At 42.1% G+C, this 25,388-nt stretch overlaps 1 long non-coding RNA gene across 2 annotated transcripts in view; it reads left to right on the plus strand.

The window, feature by feature from the left end:
• The window catches only part of LOC143978289 (uncharacterized), a 59,111-nt gene that overhangs the window by 27,581 nt on the left and 6,142 nt on the right, over nt 1–25,388 (plus strand). For both annotated transcript variants that reach the window (XR_013273920.1, XR_013273921.1), the window contains exon 2: nt 17,550–17,634. This is a non-coding gene — a long non-coding RNA (uncharacterized LOC143978289). The remainder of the gene's footprint in view (nt 1–17,549; nt 17,635–25,388) is intronic.

The following is a 25,388-nucleotide window of genomic DNA, read 5'->3' on the forward strand; positions in this document are numbered from 1 at the left end:
CAGCAGTGGTTGCAGGAAAGAAATTTGCTCCGTGTATGGCCGGCCTTAACGTCATATGGGTGTTTGTGACATATTTGTGGAGCAATTACATTGAAATGAATGAAGGCATTTGAGGAGCAGTAAAGCCAGCCAAATGCTACGTCAGACGCGGCCACGTGAACACCTTCCGCTGCAATGCACGTCATTTACACAGAGCATGGACAGATGTTTAGGAGTCTTCAAAAATGCAGATGAAACACTTTCTGGCTTTTAATGCTAGTGTAAAATTTGCCTAAGGTCATCTACTGACCCAGCTAGAGGCAGTTTCTGTAGAAGAGGAATCCACCTTTTCCATGGCCTTGCCTCCACGTTCCTGCTTCTGGTGTCTAAATATGATGACACAGTGCAACAGGCCCTTGAGTATTCGCATGCGCTATACACTTACTAAAGTAACTGCCTACATGAAAGTACAAATCTGCTAAAATTTAAGACTTGTTACTTTTTCTGTGCACATAATGGAAGAACCCTAAATTATTGAGAGAGATTTTATGAGCCCCCTGCAATCAATATCACTCAAACTCAATTATCTATTTTCTCACTAACAAAATCAAGCTATATATTGCTAGCCATAGACATGGGCATAAAACTCAAAGTTGTACTACCAGAAATGTTTTTCTACGTTGATACCCATTAACAAGTGAATGAGAACCTTCATTTGAATAGAGAACTAGGGTCATTATGGGCAAGCTGCACGAGTTGGGGTAGGGATGCATCTGATTAGGCACATGGGTGCTACTGACAACTTTCCCAATTAAACAACTGGATCTATTCAGTTGCGACAACTGGGTACTTTATTAAGAATGAGTGATAATTAAATAAATACTAAATAATTACAGAATTTACTGGATGCAAAACAGCAAATTCCTTTAGGTTATATGACATTTTAAGGGTGGTTATAAACTGCTCAATCCTGCTCCCAAGAACAGGACATTTACAGCCACCTCGACGTTAGATTAGCACATTTTGGAAGAGCTTCAAAAGACTTTTCAGCTTGGTGGAAAATTCCTGAATAAGGTTTTTAACCTTCTTTGCTCTCAATAAGTTAAAAGGGGGTTGTTACAAACTGTAGAGGCAGTTACAAATAAATACAATGGAAAGCAGATATATGTCCAATAGCAAACCTTGTCAAATATGACTAAACTAGTCTGACTGACTGCTAAGTCTGGCCATATATGCATCATTTTTTTGTAATCAGCCAGCTAGCGGATCAAAAAAACCTGAATAGGTTCCTGCATCCATACAAGCGAGGTGGATGGAGGAATGCTTCCCACTCTAATTGTATTCTGACAGCGGGAACTCCTCCACTGTCAAGAGTAAATTGATCAGAGCCAGAGCCAATTGGCTGATCCAAGGAAAAATTTCATACAAGTCAATTAAAGAGAAATGGATCATTAGATCAGCATTCATTTTGTCAACTAAAATACTACTAAAACAATTCAGATGACTAAAATACGACTAAAACGTTAAAAAAAAAAAAAAAAAAAAAAAAGGGATTTTAGTCAAACTACGACTAAAACTAAATTGAACATCAACGTCAAAATTAACACTGCATTAGACCAACTTCACTGGAACAGGAAGAGCTACAGATGGATGAAAATTTGGCTGGCCCCTGCTGAACTGGCCGAGTTTCGATCTATCTATAGCCAGCTTAAAGTGGTTCTAAAGTCTTAATGTTTTTTGACCTTAACACATTCCATGCTGCAGGACTCCTCCCCCCTCTTTTGTACTTACTTGAGTCCAATCCAGTGATGTGCACAAGAGCAGCAGCTCTTGCCGCTGTCTCCCGCCTTACTCAGCAAATTGATAGAAGTGGGAGTCATTGGCCAGGTTGAGCCACCCAAACTGTGGACGTAGACATAGGATAGGGCAACTTGGGAGCAAGCCCGCATGAGTGCCACCATAGCGAATTTCTATGGGGGTCTTTCCTCAGATTAGGCAACCCATCAGAATTTGCAATGGAAGTGACGTTTCGTCGCCGCCATCTTGCTACATCCCGCACTCCTCCACAGTAAGGATACATCGAGAAGGGGGCAAGTGGTGCAATTCACACTTATTTTTAACAGTAAACGGTGCTTATAAGGTCAAATTCAGTATTTAGAAATCCGATGGACTGTTTAGATGTTCAATTTTAAAAGCAGCAGCAAACCTGCTGATGTCACAGGTTTGCTAATCTGACAGAACACCTCTGATTTTATAATTCAACATGTAAACAGTCAAATTTCTAAATACTGTTTTTCACCATATAAGCTCAGTTTACTGTTAAAAATAAGTGTGAAATACAAAACTCCAACGGGTGTAGCAAGAGCAAGTCCGCTTGCCCCCTTCCTTACTGTGTAGTGCGGGGTGTAGCAAGATGGTGGCGACGGAAAGCCACTTCCATCACAAATTCTGATGGGTCACCTAATCTGACGAAACACTGACACTTGTGGAAGAGGAGGAGACTGGAGTGCCAGCAGGGGGGCCCAGAAGAGGAGGATCAAGACTGCTTTATGCAAAACCAATGCACAGAGCACATAAGTAGAACAAAATGAAGGTTTAATGTTTTGTTAAGGTTTAAGCCCAAAAAAAAAAAAAGAACCACCGCTTTTGACATAGTAAAGAGGAATAGAGATAACTTGGTACCACATGGTACTTCCCTGGCTGTGGTAATAACAGATTTTTCAATAGGATGTGCATACTGGATAAAAAGAATGCCCAAGATTTAAAAAAATAAAATAAAAAATCGGTCACTTTATGATTGGAAATATAATGGTTAAGCTTAACAAAAAAGCAAGGTCTCGTTGTAAATTTTCAAATTGCTAATACCTATTGTATACGCACTGCATTATAGCCTTTTCCCCAAAATGATGGGAGTACGCTCAAAGAATTTACCATACACTCTAAACTCATTGTAGATGACAGAGGGGGAAAATCACTAGCACATGAAAAATTAAACACACATGAGAATTGCACTTTCCAAGCTGCACTACCAGAAATAACTCACAGCAGCCTGAGCAAAAAAGATGCCCCAGAGCTTAAATTCCAAAGCTTTCACAATCCACCCCCTCCCCAAACATTAACCCAGGAGGAAATAAAACTTCCTGCCATCTGCACATATTAACCCTTCTAAAACTAGGGGGGTTTAAGACACAGATGGCTTCCGTGCTGCCTATTCATTGCCCCTGCTTGATGCCAATAGTAGGTCAGCATTATTATTATAATTATACAGGATTTGTATAGCGCCAACAGTTAGAAAGACTCTTCATCTCCTAATCCAAGAGTTCCTACACTTTACTGGGCAGAATCTGCTGTGTCTGCGGATCAGATTATACATTTCATTTAGTTTTAACTACTACTACTACTCTTGTACCTGTATCGTTTTTATGAACTACAGCCATTTGTAAATTTTCACTATGGGCCTGTTTATTCAGCAATCATTTAATTCAATTAAATTGATTTAACACAAAGTAATGCATTGTTTTTTTTGGGACACAAAAAATAAAATATTGATCTATTATTGATAAAAAAAAATTATAATCAATTATAATGATCAAGTAGACAACTAGAATGCAATAACTAAAGGGAGAAAGAAGTTAATACTGAGGTTAAACAGGAATTTATTTTATTTGAAAAAAATAATTGTTTACCTTTTTATTTAATTTTACTTGGAAGGTTACTTTATCTGATGTCATATGCAGATCAAAGGTCACAATACCTTGTTTGAATGTATTTATGCAATGATATTTGTAGACTATTTGCAAGTGTCATTTAACACAGGAGAATTTTGACAACCGCACTTTCTGTATAATGTAAAGCAATTCCTGACTGTCATTTTGATAGCCAATAGTGGCAGTAATAGCATCAGTATGTCCTTAAAGATAACTTTTTTTTTAGAATATATCTCCTACGTTTAAATTCCACAAGTGGTTGAGAATGCCCTTGAAGGGATATTAAAGATAATAAACATGTTCTACTTACCTGCTCTGTGCATTGGTTTTGCACAGAGCAACCCGATCCTTTTCTCAGATCCCCCTCTTGCCAAGTGTCCCCATAACAAGCCACTTGCTATGGGGCATTTGTGCGTGCTCACTTCCAAGCCACCTGTGTCCATAGGACACACAAAGCACAGCTCGACCCCCCCCTCCCCCCTCATTATTGTGACTGATAGCAGTAAGAGCCAATGGCTCCCACTGCTGTCTCAGCCAATGGGGAGGGAGAGAACCAGGAAAATCATTGCTCTCGTGCACATTGCAGGATCAAAATTAGGCTCAGATAATAATTTGTGGGGATGGGGGATGCTGCACACTGAACGTTTTACCTTCATGCATAGAATGCTTGAAGGTAAAAAAAAAAAAACCTTCAGCCTTTACAACCACTTTGATATAGCATGTCTACTACTACCAACTCTAGTCCTAAACCGCCATCACAAGTCAATACGGCTTTACATAAAATAAAATGTGGAATTTAAGTGGTCATAAAAGGACAACCTGTTACTCCATTGTCAAGGCTACCATGTGAATCTCAGATTTAATATTTTTTTCCCCATCTCCTTTGCTAAAAAGAGTGTACAAATATTTCCACACTGTAGAAAGGAGTTTCATCTCATACGACTGCTCATTGTTATGTACTTTTTATCGCGCCACCACTTGGGTGCCCCAATTGCAAGCTACTTGCTCTGGGGGCACTCAGGAGCCAGGAGTGCCAGGAGGGGACCAGTAAAGATGAGGATCGGGGCTGCTCTGTGCAAAACCACTGCCCAGAGCAGGTAAGACATGGTTATTTAAAAAAATTGTCTTTAATATCACTTTAAGGCAGTTTTGCTAGAGAAGGCTTCACAACACCCCCACTGCATCTTATACTATGATAACCTCCTCATTTCCTTGCTGACCGGTCGTACACAAGAATGCCCATACATGTATCAAAATTTGTCTGGCCCCTTCTGAACTGGCTGAATTTTGACCCAAGTATGGTTGGCTTTAGACTGAAAACTCTTCAAAACTTCATTGTAATTGGGCACAGGTAGACATCGTTAGCGGTCCTTAGTAAACAGCAGACCAACACAAACCATCTTATGCAACTGGCTTTAAAATTAAAACATTTTTGAAGACTGGCATCACACTTTTGCGAATTGGATGTGGGTTTCTCTGCTTCCAATTCGCATGTCAGGAGATTGCGACCAGCTCTCTATGGAGTCGGTTCACACATCTCCGGAGCAGCGCCAGTGCAAATTGGACAGGAGTCCTGTGCGTCTTCTAGACCAGTCATGTCAGAATTCAGCCAAAAATTGGAGCTGAAAGGGTGAACGGTGATGCACCGGACCCCCTGTTGTGTGCGATCCATGCTGCAGTGTGAACCCGGCCTAAGAGTCTTGTAAAGCTGACTATACACAGAGCCCATTTCAGCTTGTATCTGGGGAACTTTCTGAAATTTGACCCTTGGGTGGCCTTATCAGCCCAACATCCTTTGACTGAAAAATCAAATCAGCCTGGCAGAAAATTGTTGGCCAAACAGTACTTGCATTTAATCGGATGCAAGCACGGTTCAGGTATTCTGACAGCAAGCGCAGCCAGCTATCAGTATACAATAGACACATCAACAGATTTGACTATCTGCACTGTTTACCATGGAATGTCACTTCCGGGTCCTGGTAAAACGTCTTTGTCCCCTATATGATGTAAAAAAATTAAATTAAGTTTTCCCCTTTAAAAACTCCTGTGTTGAGGCACTTCCGAATACTTTCAGAAGCTGCCCATTCCTTGTACCAAAGCTGCTGCTTGCAGGACTTTTTCTAACGTTCCGCAAGTGCACCGCCCAGGTGTGCAATCACCCATTGCAATGAATGGGAGGCATTTTTCAGGCACTATTTCTAGTGCGTAAACGCCTGAAAATTGCCTCAGTGTGAAAAGGGCCTAACCTAGATCCCCCACCACTGACTATAGAAGCATAGGCTGCCTTGTGTAAGGTAGGAGTTGCTCAGTTATGGACTTATACAGAGCTATGTACTCTCTCAATGTGACAGCGATGGCACTGACACAGGGAGTGGGTGACATGTGCTTCAATACTTGGAATTACAATTTTCTCTTCACTCCTAGCAGCTGAACAGAACAGCAAGGGGAATGAAGGCAAGTATGAGATACTGAGCAGGGGAAGAGTAAAGCATTTGTAAACCCTCACATACACCCAGTGAAGAGACTGGCCTCAGGTGATACACAGATGAAACAAATCCCCCTACATAAATTGTACCCGATTATCTGCAGTCTTCTCTTCTCTACATCCATTCAAAGTCCAGAATTTACACAGCTTGTCTGAGCTTCTAGAAAGCAGGGGTGGGGAGCTAAAGTCTTTTTTCAGAAAAATGGGCAGCAGAAAGAAATGACACTGGGTTTAACAAGTGCACACTGTAGAGGGATATGCTCTGTTCATATTTCACGCCTGAGGTTTAGAACCACTTTTAAGCAAACCTGTTGCTCTACTCTGCATATACAAAATTATAGCTTTGTATATTATATTGCGCATCATAACTTAAATTATGACTTATTAATCTGCACATACGATACACAGTATTTTCATGTGGGAAAGTTAAAGAGTAAGTTAAAATGTTATCTGATTTGGCAGCAATCCATACAAGAGTGTTAAAATTACCAGAGAACAAAAACTATTCTGCCCAAGCAAATGCTAATAAATAGGCAAAAATTTGCTAGAGCTTTTAAAAAAAAGACACAGAGAACGTTGGAGTACTGCATATCTCTGGCTAATGAGGACTGATCACATGCAACATGTAATGTGCACTAGGGCTGAAACAACTAATCGATTAATTGACAACTAATCGATCATGAAAATAGTAATCGATTAATCGGCCAGTAGCATTATGGGGTTAAAAAAACTAAAATGAGCCCTTTATAGTACAAAAAGAGCAAATAATCACTACTGCAAATATTACTTTCACAATTCTACAGTAAAAAATGAACCCCTTACAGTCGGATTATCTGCTTTTTTTCTACTATAAAGGGCTCATTTTAGTTTTTTTTAACCCCATTATGTTACTAAACGTCTTAGACCTGGTTCACATCTATGTGTTTATTGGTGCTTTTTGCAGAAATGCAATACAGTTAGTTTGCATGGTCTCCTATGGGACACGTTCACATCTGAAAGGGTCAGGGACTTTTAACGCAAAATGGTGCTTTATTGGTTCAATATACTTCATCGTTATTTCAGCCAATACGAAATATTGCCCAACTGAACTAACTTAAAACATAATCAAACTGTAGAAAGTGGTTAGCTGTAATCTTGCTGCAGCACCACACTCTATTATACCTTACCCTGGCAGTGTGTGCGCGCACGCAAATGTATACAGTATACCGTGTACAAATATATATATTGGGGTACATGCAAAGACTATACTAACTTCAACAAGATACAGTGGACAACATGTTTTTTTTTCACCCTAATCTTTAAAAGACAAATTTTGCAGGGAACTGAAATACAAAAATAAAGGGAGTTGGTCTTTTGCTTTGCAAAGAGCAGCAATATGCAATATTAGAATTTAGCTTCAGTCTCACACAAATTCTAACCGTATTAATCCAATTGGCTGTTTGACCACTTAATTCAGGTTTGCACAAGATTACAATTTAAGGATTCCAGAGCTGCTTCTATCTAGATATGGGAGATGCATGAAAGAAATAGGAAAAGTGGCACAAAGAGGTTCAAAGTGACATCCATGGTCTGATCAGAAGTGACAGCTGGCAATGATCTCAAACAGCCAGATGCTCCCTTAAGGGAGACTGCAAGCTCAGTACAGGAATCAGCAACTGTCTATAGAGAATTAGGGAGGCCGCAAGCCTTAGCCTTCTCCCTTAGCAGCTGACAGATAAATCTCATCTGGCCAGGAGCAAGTGCCAACATGTAAATACAAAGCAATGAGTGGAATGAAAAAGGGTCAAAAAGAAAGTCAGAGAATTACAAACATGAGATTACACAGATTGTTTTCTTTTTCTAAAGGACAAAGTAGAGTATTTCAGATGATTGCTAGCGGGGAATTTTCTGCTTTTGGTCTGAACACTTTTGGTGATCAGATTGATTCATGGATCCCTGGGCTGGTTGTAGCTCCTTTGGCTCAACCACCAATTGGCTGACGGGAGTAGTGGCAGTAGATTCCTGGTCACGTATTAGCTGGAGAGGCAAGCCTGTGCTGTAGTTGAGAGAAGAATGAGGAAGAGGTATGGGTTGTGCTCTCCTTCTCCAGCTGCTCCCCTAGTGATCCCTATAAGCAGCTGGCCAGAGAACTGGAGTAAAGTTATAGGAGGGATGTTCCGACTTGGCTTTAGTGTCGTAATTATTTTTATCATCTACCTATTGTCACATTTTCCCATTTGTTGCCCATGCAGTATATTGTCTCAATCATCAAGATGGTCTTTATTGTCCACATACAGTCATGATTTCTCTCAGCTGCTCTTGTGTTGTCATAACTGCCTGTATATTGTCACAATAAAATGTTATCAGCCCATGTATTGTAAAGATTGATAGTTTTTTTTTGCTTATGTATTGTCAGTGTTTGTTTAGTGCAGCCTTTTTCAACCAGGGAGTCTTCAAGGTTCCTCAAGAGTGCTTTGGCAAAATGCCTAAAAATTGTCCACAAATTGTATACAAATTGTATACAAGCCAGCAGGTGGCTCACGTTTACCTCTTGGTTACACAATGCCACAGGTTTTCATTGTGCACTACTACAACCTTCTAGCCACCGGCGTTCTAACAACTAATGACCTCAGTTGATAAGGATTATGACGGGAACCTGCACAGCATCCCCATTTGTCCCTTCTCTGCCCCTCTCAAATGAGCTGAGGGAGAGAAAAAGAAAGAGAAGAGAAACATTGGAATACTAAGTTTCAGTGTACAAAGGTGTTTTTGCTTTGGAGGAATAAATCACCTCTAATGTTGGGTGTCCTAAGTGTGGATGTTGCTGTTTTAATGTTAAACTATTAGTTTAGTTGTTTACATTTTAGAATGGGGTACCTCGACATTGTGCTTTATTTTAACAGTTGAAATGGCGGATCATATCACTATAATTTCATCCCCTGAAGGCATGTCACCATATAATACCCCTAAAAAAGCTATATTTTGGCCCCTAATCTCAATTTACTACCATGTGCACCACTGTTAACCTTTAATTAGCTATGATGTGCTATGCAAGCTATTATACCCCCAGTTCATCTCCTTCAGAATCCCAGTGTCATGTAGGGATGGCCAAGGAGCAGGAGGAGGATTGAGCACATCTCACACCTCTTAACCATTCTCTCTTTTCCTACAGCACAGGCTGCAGATGGGCAATGGCAAGGCTTCTGCTGGGCAATGGTGAGGCTGCAGCTGGGCAATGGCAAGCCTGCAGCTGGGCATTGACCAGGCTTCATTAATGGGCAATGGTGAGGCTGTAGAAGGGCACTGACCTTTATTTTGCTTCAAAATTCTTTATTTAAAAGTACGTGTTTTTTTTCCCCTCTTAAATGCCTGTGCGTGTTATATGCCAATAAATACGGTATGTCACGGTTCCCATCAACCAATTGGTGGTTGAAGGGGTATGGTAGGAAGTCCAGAGATCCAGTAATCAGACTTCTAAAAATTTTCAAGTATGATGATCCCACCTTTACAAACCTGGTCAAGGGCAAAATATGGTACTTGGCATGCAAACAAAGCATTAGCTTCCCCAGCAGTGTTTTGGGGAACAATGAAAATGCTAAAATCTGGCTGACAGTTTATACAGAAATGAGCAAATAGACACAAGAACACCAATGACCGTGCTAAGAATACCTTCCTGTTACCTAGTCAACAAGTAGTACACTAACAGCAGGCATGTCCAAAGTCCTACCTGCGTTCTGGTTTGATGTGGCCCCCATCTGGAACTTGCATATATACACATCTGTGGCCCCCAAAGCTCGAGCTATATCTTCTTTAGCCTGACAAATCTTAGTAGTATGAGCCACGGCGTGTGGCTGGGCATGTTCCCAAGTCTATCTTCCCGAGCTGCTATGAAGTTAACAGCGCAAAGAGCCAATCACAGGGACTGTGACTATACCCGATCTCTGCATCTGCGGAGTGCAGATGCAGAGATCGGGGAAATGTCACAGTGTCTTTGATTGGCAGTGGTGCTGCGCGATTTCAGCTTCCTTGCGGGCTTGGACACACAGATTTGTGAATACACCCAGCCACACACCCCGCCTCATACGAAGAATGAGCGCGGTGCTCGGGATTTGTCAGGCTAAAGAACATGGATATATTAACAGCATAAAAAAACATAAAACTCTCAAGCTTTGGGGGCCACAGGTGTGTGTGTGTGTGTGTGTGTGTGTGTGTGTGTGTGTGTGTGTGTGTGTGTGTGTGTGTGTGTGTGTGTGTATATATATATATATATATATATATATATATGAAATGTACTAAGATCTTTCATATGAACATTGTCATCCGAAAATTGATACGTGTATGGCCAGCATAAGGCTCAGTTCACACCTAAGTAGTTTGCTTTTAAACCATTTCTGCAGTGCTTTTTGCACACGCGATGTTGGTGCGATTTGCATTTTGCTTTTTTTTATGCTTTTTTTTGGCCAATTCGTTGGGCAGATAAAAAAAAACGCAAAAACACACTACATGCTTTTCTGTAACTTCCCCATTGAACCCAAAAAAAGGACTGTTTTGCATTGAAAAGTCCTTGATCCTTTCCAAATACGCAGCGGCTGAAAAAAACATAAAATGTGAATGTGTCCCGTAGGAAACCATGTTAAAAACTGTTGTGCGTTTCTGCAAAAAGCACCAGCGCATAGTTGTGAACCAGGCCTAAGACGTTTAGTAGTAGCAGCAGCATGCTTTTTTTTGTATCGCCTATTATCATGGTGTTTAAAAAAAAAAAAAAAAAAAATAGAATTATTCAGATCCACGTCCTGTCAGGGGAGAGGAGACAGATCGTGTGTTCCTAATATATAGGAACAATTGATCTCCTCCCCCACAGGTAACCTAGGTAACACACCTAGGTAACACATTTAACCCCTTGATCATCTCCTAGTTACATAGTAGGTGAGGTTGAAAAAAAGACAAGTACACCAAGTCCAACCTATGTGTGTGATTATATGTCAGTATTACATTGTATATCCCTGTATGTTGTGGTCATTCAGGTGCTTATCTAATAGTTTCTTGAAACTATCAATGCCCCTCGCTGAGACCACCGCCTGCGGAAAGGAATTCCACATCCTTGCTGCTCTTACAGTAAAGAACCCTCTAAGTAGTTTAAGGTTAAACCTTTCTTCTAATTTAAATGAGTGGCCACGAGTCTTGCTAAACTCCCTTTTGCGAAAAAGTTTTATCCCTATTGTGGGGTCACCAGTACAGTACTTGTATATTGAAATTATATCCTCTCTCAAGTGTCTCTTCTCCAGAGAGAAGTTCAGTGCTCACAGCCTTTCCTCATAACCAATAACCTCCAGACCTTTTATCAGCTTTGTTGCCCTTCTTTGTACTCGCTCCATTTTCCGGTCTTTTTGTACTTGCTGTCATGTCAAGTTTCTTAACCACTTCAATACCAGACACTTTTCCTCCTTCCTGCCCAGGACAATTTGTAGCTTTCAGCACTGTGAATGACAATTGCGCGATCATGCAACACTGTACCCATACTAAATTTTTATCATTTTCTTCCCACAAATAGAGCTTTCTTTTGGTGGTATTTGATCACCTCTGCCATTTTTTATTTCTGGGTTATAAACGAAAAAAGAGCGACAGTTTTGAAAAAAAAAAAAAAAAACGTATGGCTCTGATAGGCGGCACTGGATAGGCAGCACTGATGAGGAGCTAGTGACAGGTTTTACAGAGTGGCACTTTGATGGGGCACTGACAGGCATCACTGATGAGATACTGATTGGCACTTTTTTTGGGCACTGATCTGTACTTTCATGGGCGATTGGCAGCTGATGGGCACCTTTTGATGGGGCTGTGCTGATAATCAATGTGCTATTTATCATCAGCACAGACACCCCCCCCCCCCCCCCCCGACAGGGAGAGCAGCCGATCGGTAATCCCTGTCAGCGTGAACTGAGGAATGACGTTTACAGGAACTTCCTGGTTCACGCGATGATCAGCTGATTGGTTACAGCTGAACACTTGGTATGAAGCTTCTGTTAGAGGCTTCAAACCATGATCGGAGTTGCAGTGTCTCAGACTGACACACAGCACCTCCGATCGCCACGCTGCATGCCGGCTCCGTTATCCTGATCACATCATGAGACGTCCGATCAGGATAACTAAACCACTTTGCCGCTGCCATTTTGCTAAATGGTGGGCGGCAAGTGGTTAAAGTGGAACTCCACCTGAAAGCAGAAGCCTAGCTTGTGCGCACCCTTCCCCACCCCCTCCACTGCCACATTTGCCACTTTTTGGGGGGGAGCAGGTACCCAGGTTTGACAGGTACACGCTCCCACTTCCTGGTAAGATTGCTGCATGGTGATCTACATCCTGTCTGGCCCCTCATCCTTCCCCCCTGGCTGCTTTCTGGGACCTGTGTGTGTCCCAAAAGACGATGGGACCATTCAGAAAATGCAGCATGGCTGCACATGTAAGGCTTCACTGCCGTTTTCCCTTACTTGCACTGCCTGCACCTGCAGTCAAAGGGAGTGTCCTTATACTAAAATTTAGCAGCTACAGTATTTGTAGCTGCTAACTTTTTTTTTTTTTACAGGCTGTTATTCCACTTTAAGCACGTAAACTACAATTTACTATGCAATGAATGTACTAGTAAATCTAGTAAAGTACACTTCCAGTACTGTATATGGGCAACGGATAATGGGAGTGGGATTAGAACACCTGTCAGGTTTTAAGCGCTGTCTGTGCCCCCTATTGGAGATATTCAATCCATTTGCCAGGATTACTTTCATTACATTGGAAAGAAAATCCAAAAATGTGGGTTGTCCCAAGAAAAGTAATAGCAGAGAAGTCTTCTAATGGGGACACCAATTCTGGTGGCAACCAGGGATTCCCTCACTATGGGACACAGATGGCAAAAGAAAAACACTGTCAGGGGTTCTAACTAGGGGTGCACCGAAAAATAAAAATGTTGGTACCGAAACCAAAAATTCGGATGCCCTTGGCCAAAACTAAAACAAAATTGACAGTTTTAAAAAGGTAAAACCACAACAACATGTAAAAATGCAAGAATGCATCAAAAATGCACCCGTGTTGCTTTTTATGCATTTTTTGAGTCACACGAGTATTTTCTTCTTTTTTTTTTTAGTTCTATGAAAAAACACCATAAGCAAGAAATTGCCTTAAAATCACAGCAAAATTGTTTACTGCCACTTTTTTCTTTTTGCCTTCAGTTCTACTTTATACAAGGGCATTTGAACGAATATTTGTATTTGGTTACCATGTGAATTATTAGGCCTCATGCACACTGGGTGCTTTTACAGCTGGTGTTTTGGGCATCCAACCTCCAGCCCCTAAACTTCCCTGCATGTTATGCACACATAGGCTTTTAGCATAAATTTTTGGCAGGAGAGTTTAGTTGCAGAATAAAACCCTCTGCCAGCTCTTTTTGGAGCAGCAGCATTTGCAGAAAAATACAGACCGCTCAAAAACTCCTCCAAACTCTGCTCGATGCTGCTGCAACACTTAACAGTTTTTTTTTTTTTTGGAAGCAGGTAACCAGTGAATAGCCACGTGAGCGCTATGGGGGGGGAGGGGTGTTTTGGGGCACCTTGTTCGCATGTTAATGGGGACAACTGCCTCTTCCCCACAACCCAGGCCGGTGGTTGTGGGGGTTTGTGGGCCCCTAGATCCTAGCCCCCCATATGAATGAGTAGGAGCACATAGACTTACTCATTTACCCAGAAGAAAGTTTAGTGTAAAAATCGACAAGTCCTTTATTAAAAAAAAAAAAAAATAGAAAAAAAAAAAAAAGTTCAACAGTATAGATCTATCGTCAATCACTACACGAGCCACCACTGCCAACCCGGGGGGGGAAAAAAAGCCTACACCCCCGACAAAGTCTCCCATGACAGCTCCGTCATCAAATAAGTTCCTAAATACCTTAAATCATTTACTTGGGGTATGCTAGGTGACCCCTTTTGACGTCACTGGCTGGCCCCTCCCCTTAGTTATTTAAGAGCTGTCAGACAGCGAGAGCAGAGGTTTTTTTTCCCTTTTTTTGGATCGGCAGTGGCAGTGGGCATGGATTTACACCTTTTTCTTGGGTGAATGAGGGTCTGGAATGGGTTTTGGGAGGGGGACCCCACGCCATATAATTTTTTCTTTAATTTTGTGGCACAGGGATAACTCCCCAAATTCTTACCAGTCCTAGGGGTCTGGTATGGATTTGGGAGGGGACCCCAATGCCGTTTTTTCACAATTATTGCCAGCAATGTTTATTTTTTTACATTCAGCTGCCAGCGGGGAACCCCACTGACAGCTGATGACTCATCTTTTAAGGATGCAGCGGCTTGCTTTCTGGCCTGCTCCTTAACATCCAGCTATTCACTGGTTAAGGTCACTGGTGGACCCGATCCCCCAACGCTACAGCTACTAAATGTAACTTACACACTAGGCCAGTAATGGCGAACCTTGGCACCCCAGATGTTTTGGAACTACATTTCCCATGATGCTCAACTACACTGCAGATTGCTTGAGCATCATGAGAAATCTAGTTCCAAAACATCTGGGGTGCCGATTGTTCGCCATCACTGCACTAGGCTTATCGTGCTAAAAACTGCTAAAACATTAGCTTTTTATGTCTAGCATTTCCAAAGCAGTTTTTAGCTTTCTAGTGTGCATGATGCATAAACACCATAAAAAAAGTTGATATGTTGCAGAGTTGTTAGGATTATTCTTTTCCTGTGATCGGACAAACTCCAGATGTATTGAAAAGCAGACAATTTCAGATGTGTCACACAAAAGGATGATGCTTACAAGTCAAAAGATGCAGTAAGAATTATACAGAGAGATGTACATCCCCCTCCTAATATCTACAATAATATAGCTATAATCCTATTGGCTGAGGAAAAACAGATAGCGTGCCTGGTAAAAAAAAAAAAGGTATTTTATTTGGCTAATTAGCGTTTCCTGTACAGTCTGTTCTAGTATATATGGTTAAGCATAATCATCCTACAACTTACTATGGAGTTAGTTAAAGCAAACGATACAGCAAGTAAATACAACAATGTGCTCAGAAGGCATCTTAAAAATCAGTCTCAGAGTTTTTGTTTTTCTAATAGTCACACAAACATTTAAAATCGTTTTCACCCATTTTCATCCTCCATTACATCTCATTGCTGTTGACTTCTTGCAGCCTCTTTACATATCTACATGCACTATAGAAAAGGTCGTACTGGCATTTGTCAAGGCAGGACTCCCAAATGTAAGATTCAAGAAGACCATGCTTGCATAATGCCTGTTGCTATGGCCACCTGTAGTCTTTACTGAAAAGGCAAAAAGGTAGAGGCGCCCATAGTCTTTACTGAAAACCTGTGAGACGGGTTGACAAAAAAACTACGTGACAGTAAGTTGTCACACTAAGCAGGAAAGGGTCTGAACTAGGACCTTTGTGGCAAGATCACTAGGCCTTCTTTTACTGAAAGCAACAGATATAAAAATATGGAAAATGACATTAACTTGTAAACTGTATATGGGATTTAGTTATTAGGATTGCATGCACTTCAGAAAATATGGACCAGTGTCATTGGAGCAAAGGAAACCTGTGGTTTGGGCCTCTTGCACAAGCATACATTTGGGCATAATTCTCTGCCCAGGAGCGACAGATATGAATCAGTCACTTCTGGGCATAGAAAAATAAATCAATGTCATATGAACCTTTTGCAGCTACATGCAAGAGGCCTTATTGGTTTTTACCTACCCCAACCGCAAGTGTAAACTGGTCTTAGGGTCCTTCCCTCCAGGCAGACTCTGTCTGCGATCCGAATGGTCCGTAGGGGACCTGTCTGCGGATCGCAACTGAGCAGGCACAATCCGCTCTCCTCTATGGATGGTTGGATGATAACTGGACTGCCCGTCCATTTACACATGACTTTCATCTGATAGCCTGTATGGAAGTTTTTAAAAGATCGAATTGGATGTAGGAAAGCATAAAAACACACACATGTCTATTTATACCCACTACTCCATAGAGGAGAATGGAGTTTCTGATCAGATCCACCTGAAAAACGGACCTGATCAGATCGCTCATGTGCAAGGGGCCTTAGAGTGTCAAGGTACATGGCTGCAAAGGAGCTGCCTTTTTTAGGCTGCTAGTTCATTGGATATCATGCTTAACCTATGGTTTTACAGATTCTAAGCAACTAAGGTTGACCATAGATGCCACAATCTTCTTCGATCAGCCAGAGCCCTGATCAATAAATTAAAAAAAAAAAAAAAAAAAAAATTGATCCCGCCAGCCACACATGCAAAGTGGCTGTAGGATTTTTCCCTGCTGTGCTTTCGTATTCTGACAGCGGGACTCCAGTTGATCAACAAAAGCTCTTCCAACAGTCAAATTTAGAATAAAGAGTCATAAATGGCATCACCTATATTGCTAGAATAAAAAAAATCTCATTCAAAAAACTTCTGGATTTAATCTGGCTGTTTACTTCTTCTGCTTTACCACCTGTATTCCAGAACCAGCACCCAAAAAAAAAAAAAAAAAAAAAAAGTCTTAGGCCTCTTTCACACGGGGCGGATCAGTAATGATCCGCCCCGTGAAGATCCGCTCACTCAGCGGGGATCGCTCCGTTGTCCCCGCTGAGCCGGCTGCGGACAGGGCGGTCTCCGCACACTGTGCGGGGACCGCCCTGTCAGCTCTCCGCTCTCCTCTATGGGGATCGGACGAGCACGGACCGTCTGTCCGTGTTCGTCCGATCCGCTCTGCAGACGGATAGAAAAATAGGATTTTCCTCCGTCTGCAGAATTGGACTGTTGCGGAGGCGGAGGAAATCGGGTGTCTGCGGATGCTCATCCGCAGACACCCGCTATCCCATAGGGATGAATGTATGTCCGTATTTCATCCGCAAACGGATGGATGAAATACGGACATATCGTCCGCACGTGTGAAAGGGGCCTAATATACATAAGCGCTCCTAAAATTAGAAGTCAATTAGTTATGATCACCTGAAATTGGATTGTTATCAAATCTTAAAACAATTCAGTTAGGCTAATGTTTAAACATTTGGTGATCACTGCCACACCTCTGAAAAGCAATCTGAAGTCAGACTGCTTTTCAAATACGTTAAACACAGGCATTGCACGCGGTTGCAGTTGGCGTTCACTTAAAAAGGGTCAGGTTCGGCAGGAGGGACAATCATTTGCAAAGCATCATGGCCACAGCATGTATACACAACCACATCAGCGCCCTTACCTCATCTCTACAAAACAAATTATGAAAAAGTAAAAGTAGCGGAAAAGTCTAAGCACAGACCTCTATAGAAGCAGCAGCAACTATTTTTACAGCTAACTAAAGAATGCAATAACCTGCAGCCTATTACTTTAATTTTTTTTTTTTCCTTCTCTGTCTCCAACAGCAGAATTAAAGCCAAGCCAAGCAAGAGATGTCGGCTTTACTACCCCTACACTGCCGCTGAATTTGTCCAGCAACCAGAAAATGAGGTCAGTGCTCGCACATATATGAGGCCTGTTCAGCTCAAGCGTTGCCTTAAGAATCCCCCGTCACCTTAAACGACACTGGCTTTGTGCCATCACATACAATCGTTTAGGAGTTCGCCTTCTCTATTTTACTTCCCTGTTGGCTGGAATGAAAAAGGCATGTGTGCGTACATTCAGAGCAGTCAGATTTCATTATGAAGATAAGTCTGTAGGTGGAGCCGACTCCTGGACGGGGCACTGCTCACTCATCTACCACTCCGTAACGCAATTAAGAGAAGCGCCAAGGATTGAATGTTTGTTTTATCAGCTGGCAGGGAATATTTCTTGTTTGCTACAGCAGAGGCTGGCAGGGACAGATTATAAATAGAGGGTAGAAACCTTTCCTATAAAAAAATATTCTAGAAATGGATATAAATACACCAGTTTTGTTAATTGTAGCATTAACAATAAAGTCAATTGATCCCCAACTGGATGACATTCAGGCCTCACGTCCGCGGACGTTTTTAAAAACAAGCTGTAAAAGTAGTACTGATGGGGGGAGGAGAGAGCATTTGAGAGTTTGGAGTCTTTTTGCGTTTAAGTGATTTTTCTGAGTTTTTTCGTATGGATCCTGTCGTCCAGAACATAGACGAGGCAATCCTTCCGATTGTCTTGTGGAGGCTGCAGAGAAGGAGACAGGAGGAGGAGGAGAGAAGCAGCAGATGTCGTCGGTTTTGGGCGCACATCCTACAGTTCAGGACGGGCCTGGAAAGCATTAATCAAGTCCACCTGAGACGCAGCACTCGCCATCTTATCTTGGTCTCTCCCCTGTCCTACCCACAGTCACATGGCTGTACCAAAAGGATTGTTGGATAATATAATTTCCAGACAGGAATTTCCTGTTTTTACAGAGAATACAGTGTCCAATAACCTTTAGCTTAAAAACACGCAAAAGCGTCCACGCGCTCTCGCGTTTGACGTTTTTGCAGCTCTAGCGCCGCGCCTCAGAACGCCCTGGTCCTGGGTTTTTTTTTGCAGCTTATAAACCCCTATGCCATTTACAGCTTAAAAATGCCATGGTGGGCAGGAGGCCATAGGCTAACATGGAGAGGCTATAAGCTATACAAAACGTTCATAAAAAGCGGCTGTAAAAACGTCTGTTGGCATGAGGCCCAAGTTTGCCTAGCACTGTGCATCATTCATGATTGTCATCGTTTTTTGTACCCCAGTGTTACTGATCTCTTCTAGCCTCTTTCATTGGCTTGCGGTTCACATGCACTCATTCCAGCGTGGGCTACATATCATTGCTATTGACTAGCTTCCTGAAAGGATCAGTGGTGGACCATGCCTGAGTAATGTGGGGCGGCACGGCCACTTGTAGTCTTCCCCAGGGGTGTATGCGACATGGGGACAACACAATTTCATGTCATAACAGTCAATGCCTGAAGAAGGACCGTCATGGCAGGGTCATAGGGTATTCTTTTCATAAATGCTGCATATTTAAAAAATAAAAATAAAGCAGCTCAGGAAATTACATTTCTAGACATTCCATTATTTAAGTTCCTTCACCTTTGTGTGAAATTTTATATATATTAATATTTGAAATTACATTAACATGTTAAATATAATAAGATATTTCTGTTATTGGGTTCAGTTTCGCTTTATCATTATACACTCTTCGTGGAGGTCCGCCTACCACCTCAAAAATTTAAAACCCGCAGCTACACATTCTGCAGCTGCTGACTTTTAATAATAGGACACTTGCCTGTCCTGGAGTCCAGCGATGTCAGCACCGCAGCTGAGGTTTCCATAGCCAGTAAGGGAACACCAGTAGTGAAGCATTACAGCTTCACGCCAGGCCCCTACTGCGCATGCACCCGCTGCACTCTCCTACTAGCCTGGCGGCGGGGGAAGGAGGGCAGAGGAGGGTGCCAAGTGGTGACGTCAACGGCTGCGGCCGAGACTCCCAGAAGTGGGGACAGGGCACCTGTCAAAGACAGGTATCCGCTCCCCCCAAAAGGTGCCAAATGTGGCACCGGAGGGTGAGGAAGAGACAAATGAGCAGAAGTTCCACTTTTGGGTGGAACTCCACTTTAAGAGTCTATTCACATTGTCAAAATAGGGAAAAAGAAAATATCCAGTGACGGGTTAAAGATAGAAGAAAGAAAACAGTAACTCAAATAACCACTCGTTACAACCGACGCAAACCTTGAAGCAGATGGGCTACAGCTGCAGAAGATCACACCGAGGTATCACTCCTGTCAGCTAATAACAGGAAACAGAGGTTATAGTTCACACAGGCTAACCAAAATTGGACAATAGAAGAGTGAAAAAATGTTCCTGGTCTGATGAGCCTTGATTTCAGCTGTGACATGCAGATGGTAGGGTCAGAACTTGGCATAAAGAACATGAAAACATGATTCCATCCTGCCTTGTATCAATGGTTCAGGCTGGTGGTGGTGTAATGGTGTGGGGGATATTTTCTTGACACAATTTGGGACCCTTACAACCAATTGGGCATAGCTTAAATGCCACAACCTACCCGAGTATTGTTGCTGACCATGTACATCCCTTTATGACTACAGTGTACCCATCTTCTGATAGCTACTCCCAGCAGGATAATGCACCATGTCATATACATATCTATATCTCTCTATATCTCGCTCTATATATATATCTATATCTCTCTCTCTTTCTAATCTATATATCTATATCTATATATATATATATATATATATATCTACCCACGAGAAGATAGATGCGCCGGACTACAGGGGACAGCGGTGACATCGCTGGCTCCTGTGTCAGGTAAGTGACACATAATGGACTACTATGCGATGATTGGCCTCCTATTTGATGGTGCCTGCATTGCTTTAAGTCCTAAGCCACTAAGGTTCCTCCCAAGGCCTAAAAACTATTTTAGAGGTTCCTCTTGGGTAAAAGGGTTGGGAAAGGCTCCTCTAGATAGTGAAAAGTGTTTGGAGTCTTTGTAATTTAGCAGATGAACATTTTCTGTTATCTTCCCTTTCAATGCCAACTTCAACAACCTGCAAATGCTGCCCGTTAATTATCCCACTTAGTAAGCAACTTGCTTTAAATGGGCCTTAGTGCAAAAAACATGGCACCAGGAAAATGGGTACATACACATACTCCAACAAATATAAGACATCATCAATGCAGGCACAGATTCAGAACACTTTATTGATCCCAAGGGGAATTATTGGCACATGCAGGTAAAATAGAATTTTTGTACTAACCGTAAAAAAAAAAAATTCTTGGAGTTTGTTGGGGGACACAACAATATAGTAATTCTTAGACCAATGGATTATATGCACCTGTCTACAAGAGGAAGACACTGGCAAACAGAAGAAAGGTTGAAGGCCTTCACACTACAACACCATCCCCAACAGTCAGCTTCAGTTTTTGCTAGCGTCTCAGAGGATTGCCGCTTCCTCCCTCATTTTTCTTTTATTTTTTTCTTCTTCATCTACACTGAAGTTTCATCAATCCAGAACTCCAAAATACTGCTCGAGCTAGTCTCTATACAGCAGCTGTCTTGACTGATTAAACTTTGCATAGCCTAATGCTGCGTACACACGACCGGACTTTGAGGGACTAGGTGCGACGATCTTTCCAACGGACTAGTCCGACGGATTTGAACATGACGACGTATGACTGGACTAGAATAAGGAAGTTCATAGCCAGTAGCCAATAGCTGCCCTAGTGGTTTTTGTCCGTCGGACTAGAATACACACAAACGGAGTTCCGGTGGGAAAATTTAAAACATGTTCTATTTCTAAAGTCTGCCGCATTTTTGGCAAGCAAAGGTCCGATGGAGCCCACACACGATCGAAATGTCCGACGGACCTTTGCTGTCAAAAAGTCCGGTCGTGTGTAAGCGGCATTAGAGGTCTTACCCAGGCCCTGCTGATTTGAAGATTATGGGACCTTCCCGGAAACGTCAAAGGCTCAGGGTTTTTTACCTTCATGCATCATTTAGGCTTCATGTACACGGGACATGGTTTAACCTCTCTTGAATGATTTAACTTGACAGCTAGAATCCGACATTTAAAATTGTCCGTTTAGCCGCGTTTACATGCTACGTTGGCGCTTTTTTTTTTTTTTAAACGTCACGCTGCTGAACGCGAGTTACCGTGTTAAGCAGTGTGTGCAAGCCATTACAGGCATTTGGTGTTTCAAATGCCTCTGAACATTGGCCCTGAATGCATTTTATTGTGTTCCAACAAATGCTTCTAAACTCAACTGCCTGGAAACGACTAAATGACCCTGTGTACATGTACTGATAAGATAACAGAGGAGAGTTCAGGGGCAGCTGGAAAAAATGCCAAACTGCTGCTAAACGTCCGTTTACCAGCAACAGGGGGACTGGGGGAGCTGTTGTACACAGAAGGTTTTTGGCCTCATGCACACTGGATGTTTTTACAGCTGCTGTTTTTGTCTTCAGGTGTTTTTTCCTGCAGCCAGTAAACTCCCCAGCACGTTATCCTATATGTCCATGCACACATAGGCTGTTATCCGCTTTTTTGGCAGGGGGGTTTTCTGGCTGGGGGAAAAAAAAAAAGAAGAAAAACAGCACTAGTAGGTTCAGATAAAAGCTTAAAAAGAGTGGCTATTCTGCATTTATCAGTATTTTTGAGCCATAAGTTTTGCTAAAATAAAAAAATAAAATAAAAAATAAATAATATAAAAAATGCTGACAAACTCATTCTACAACTACCGCTTTCTACAGCTAATGCTACTGGCGTTTTTATAATGTCCAGTGTGCATGAGGCCTAATACTTATCTGAGCCCCAACTTAATCCAGCGATGTGCACAACAGCAGAAGCACTCCCTGGTCTCTTCCTCCTCATTGGCTGAGACAGACGTGAGCCAATGAGGAGAGTGTGAGGGCAGGGCCGATCCCTGCTCCATGTGTGAATGGAAACAGAGCAATGGCTCAGAAGCGAGCCTGCTGTGTTCCCCCATAGCAAGCTGCTTGCTCTGGGGCGACTTAATAGGATAGGGGCCAGGAGCTCCAGCAGGGGACCCGAGAAGAAGTGGATCGGGGCTGCTCTGTGCAGAACCACTGCACAGAGCAGGTTAGTATGACATGTTTTTTGGAGGGCACTAGCAAAAACTGAAACTTGATGGTTAGGGGCAGAAATAGGGAATCACTACATTCCTGTATCCCTCAATGGACAGTATTGAAAAAGGATTTTCATCAAAGTAGCATATCACCACATATCTATGCTAGGTTGATAGGTCCAGAAAAAAAAAAATGATACATATATATCTAGAGATTATATACATAGATATGAGAGAGAGAGAGAGAGAGAGAGAGAGAGAGAGAGAGAGAGAGAGAGAGAGAGAGAGAGAGAGAGAGAGAGAGAGAGAGAGAGAGAGAGAGAGAGAGAGAGAGAGAGAGATTATCTATATATATTTATAGCAAGCCCATGTTCTCAGTTCAGCATAATTATATTAGCAAATATTCAAATAGAATACTGAAATCCCTGTGGTTTGAAGAGCCACGTGTATGCAATATTTCTAGGACAATAAGAGCCCATTAATACAGTATTCTTACATACATCAGTTGTCCTGGCAAGCACCAAACTGCCACATTAGACCTAAGGGTGTATGTACACCCAATGAAGACTAAAGAACAACAAGGCTCATGCTCACAAGCTTAACAATACAGTACATTGTCTGGCTATATACAACACACAGGTAACTTTTTCCAAGTGCTATACATCTGGTTTAATTACCGTAGCACCGATGCACCATAAGAACAACTGCAACTATGGTAGACACCTTTCTATGGTGCTCCCTGAAGCTTTGAACGCATGGGTACTCAGATACCATTAGATGTAATAAGATTGGTAAGCACAATAATCTAATTCATCTTTTTACACATCATTTGAGAGAGGAAGAACGTATACAGTATTTGGGGACTAGCTCCAAAGGGATCATATGACAACTCATCGTTACACTTCGGCACTCCATATAAGTGTTTAGCCCCACAGAGAGGTTAGGTTAGTGACTGAATTATAATGAAACAGCTTGAATCTTTAACAAGATCTATGCCTCATCAAAGATAAGATCACTTACAGAGCAATCTTTAAGAAGCAGGAAGCCCTGCTGAGAGCAGATAGGAAGCATCAGAGACAACACAGAGAAGGCTCCCCTGAGCCAACTCTTTCATGTGCTAGCTTTTGAACAATCGGTTTGATTAAGATGCATTCTGTGATGGCACCATGTCCCCCTCTGCTTTCTAGGTTCTGCCATTCCGCGTTAACAAGTACCTGGCACAAAATCGTTGTGCGTGCCCATGCTACGGCTGAACCGATGAGCTGTTATTGGACACTGAAATGGTCTTGTCTTAACTCCGGTCCTAGACAACTGGCAGCGAGCCAGCACACACAAGGGCGGTATGTCAAACACATGATGGGGGTGGGGATCACTGGCAACCAGGACAGACTCATTCAAAGTCTGAAATAGGTTAAATGACATGCCAGACAGCACAAAGCCGCTAAGCTCACTTCACTGATTTCTACAATGTGCTCTGTAATACACTATACAGTATCTAATCTCTGCAGTTCAGAGGAGTATTTCTTTTTTAATTATTTAGAGCAAGGATGGACATCTTAATAAAGGATCTCTTGGTATCTCATCCAGTGGTTCTTCACACTTAATTTAACATGGATTTTGCTAATTTTTTTTAAATACAACAAAACTCGTGGGCACGCAGGAGAATTCACATTTTCAATAGGGCCTGCTGACCTCAATTTGTTGCACTGAAATTTTTTTTTGCCATTTTAGATCATTGATTTAAATATGACCATTGTGCAGCAATACAGAGCAGCGTGTGGCAACATAATGTTTACTACCTCATGTATCAATCCAGCCTTAATTTATGTATGAAAAATGCATTCTTTAGGTTTGCTTGTAAGTGACACCCATGAGAGTTTTACTGCACAGCTAAGTCTGGGTTCACATCAGAATGTAGTGTTATTGTGTGGTGTGTCCAAATGTGTGGCTTCATGTTAAAGCGGTAGTAAACTGCACCTTAAAAAAAAAAAAAAAAAAAAACCCTTTAAGACAATGACAATGTAGTAGTATGCATCGCATAGTAGCACATTATGAAATACCCTAGAACGAAGCCCTCCAGCAGCGCGCTGTCACCACTGACAGGGCTTCTGTCTTTACCCCGTCTTCCTTGCGGGTTTGTGTGTTCTGGCCGTCTGATTGGCCGAGCCACAATAACATCACAGCCAGGGCACAGAGATCTGAAAGGACGGCACGGGTACGCATGCAGTGTGAATATCTCCTAAACAGTGCATATAAGGTTTATCTGTAGGAAAAAAAAAAAAAAGTTTACCACCACTTTAAGTACTAAATTCATCTGATTTAAATGTAGATGCCCGCATACAGGACTTTATTTCTTTACAATGCATACGCTGCATTGGAGTATGCATCGATGCTCTGGAAACAATGTATTTTGCTATGTAATTGTATCTTGTCTGTTCAATTTACGTCATTTTAAAAGGCTGGTCAAGGTTAAAGTGGTTGTAAACCCTTACAAACCACTTTGACCTACAGGTAAGCCTAGATTAAGGCTTACCTGTAGGTCCAAGAAATATCTCCTAAACCTATATGGTTTAGGAGATATTTGCCCGAAAACAGGCACCGCTGTCTACGGCGCATGCGCTGTAGACAGCACTGAGCGCGGCATTCTCAACAACGGAGCTGCCGCGCATGTCGGCTCCCGTGCACATGCGCAG

Source organism: Lithobates pipiens, unplaced genomic scaffold, assembly GCF_037356315.1.
Source record: "Lithobates pipiens isolate NorthernLeopardFrog02 unplaced genomic scaffold, aLitPip1_a1.2 Scaffold_1, whole genome shotgun sequence".
Lineage (NCBI taxonomy): Eukaryota > Metazoa > Chordata > Amphibia > Anura > Ranidae > Lithobates > Lithobates pipiens.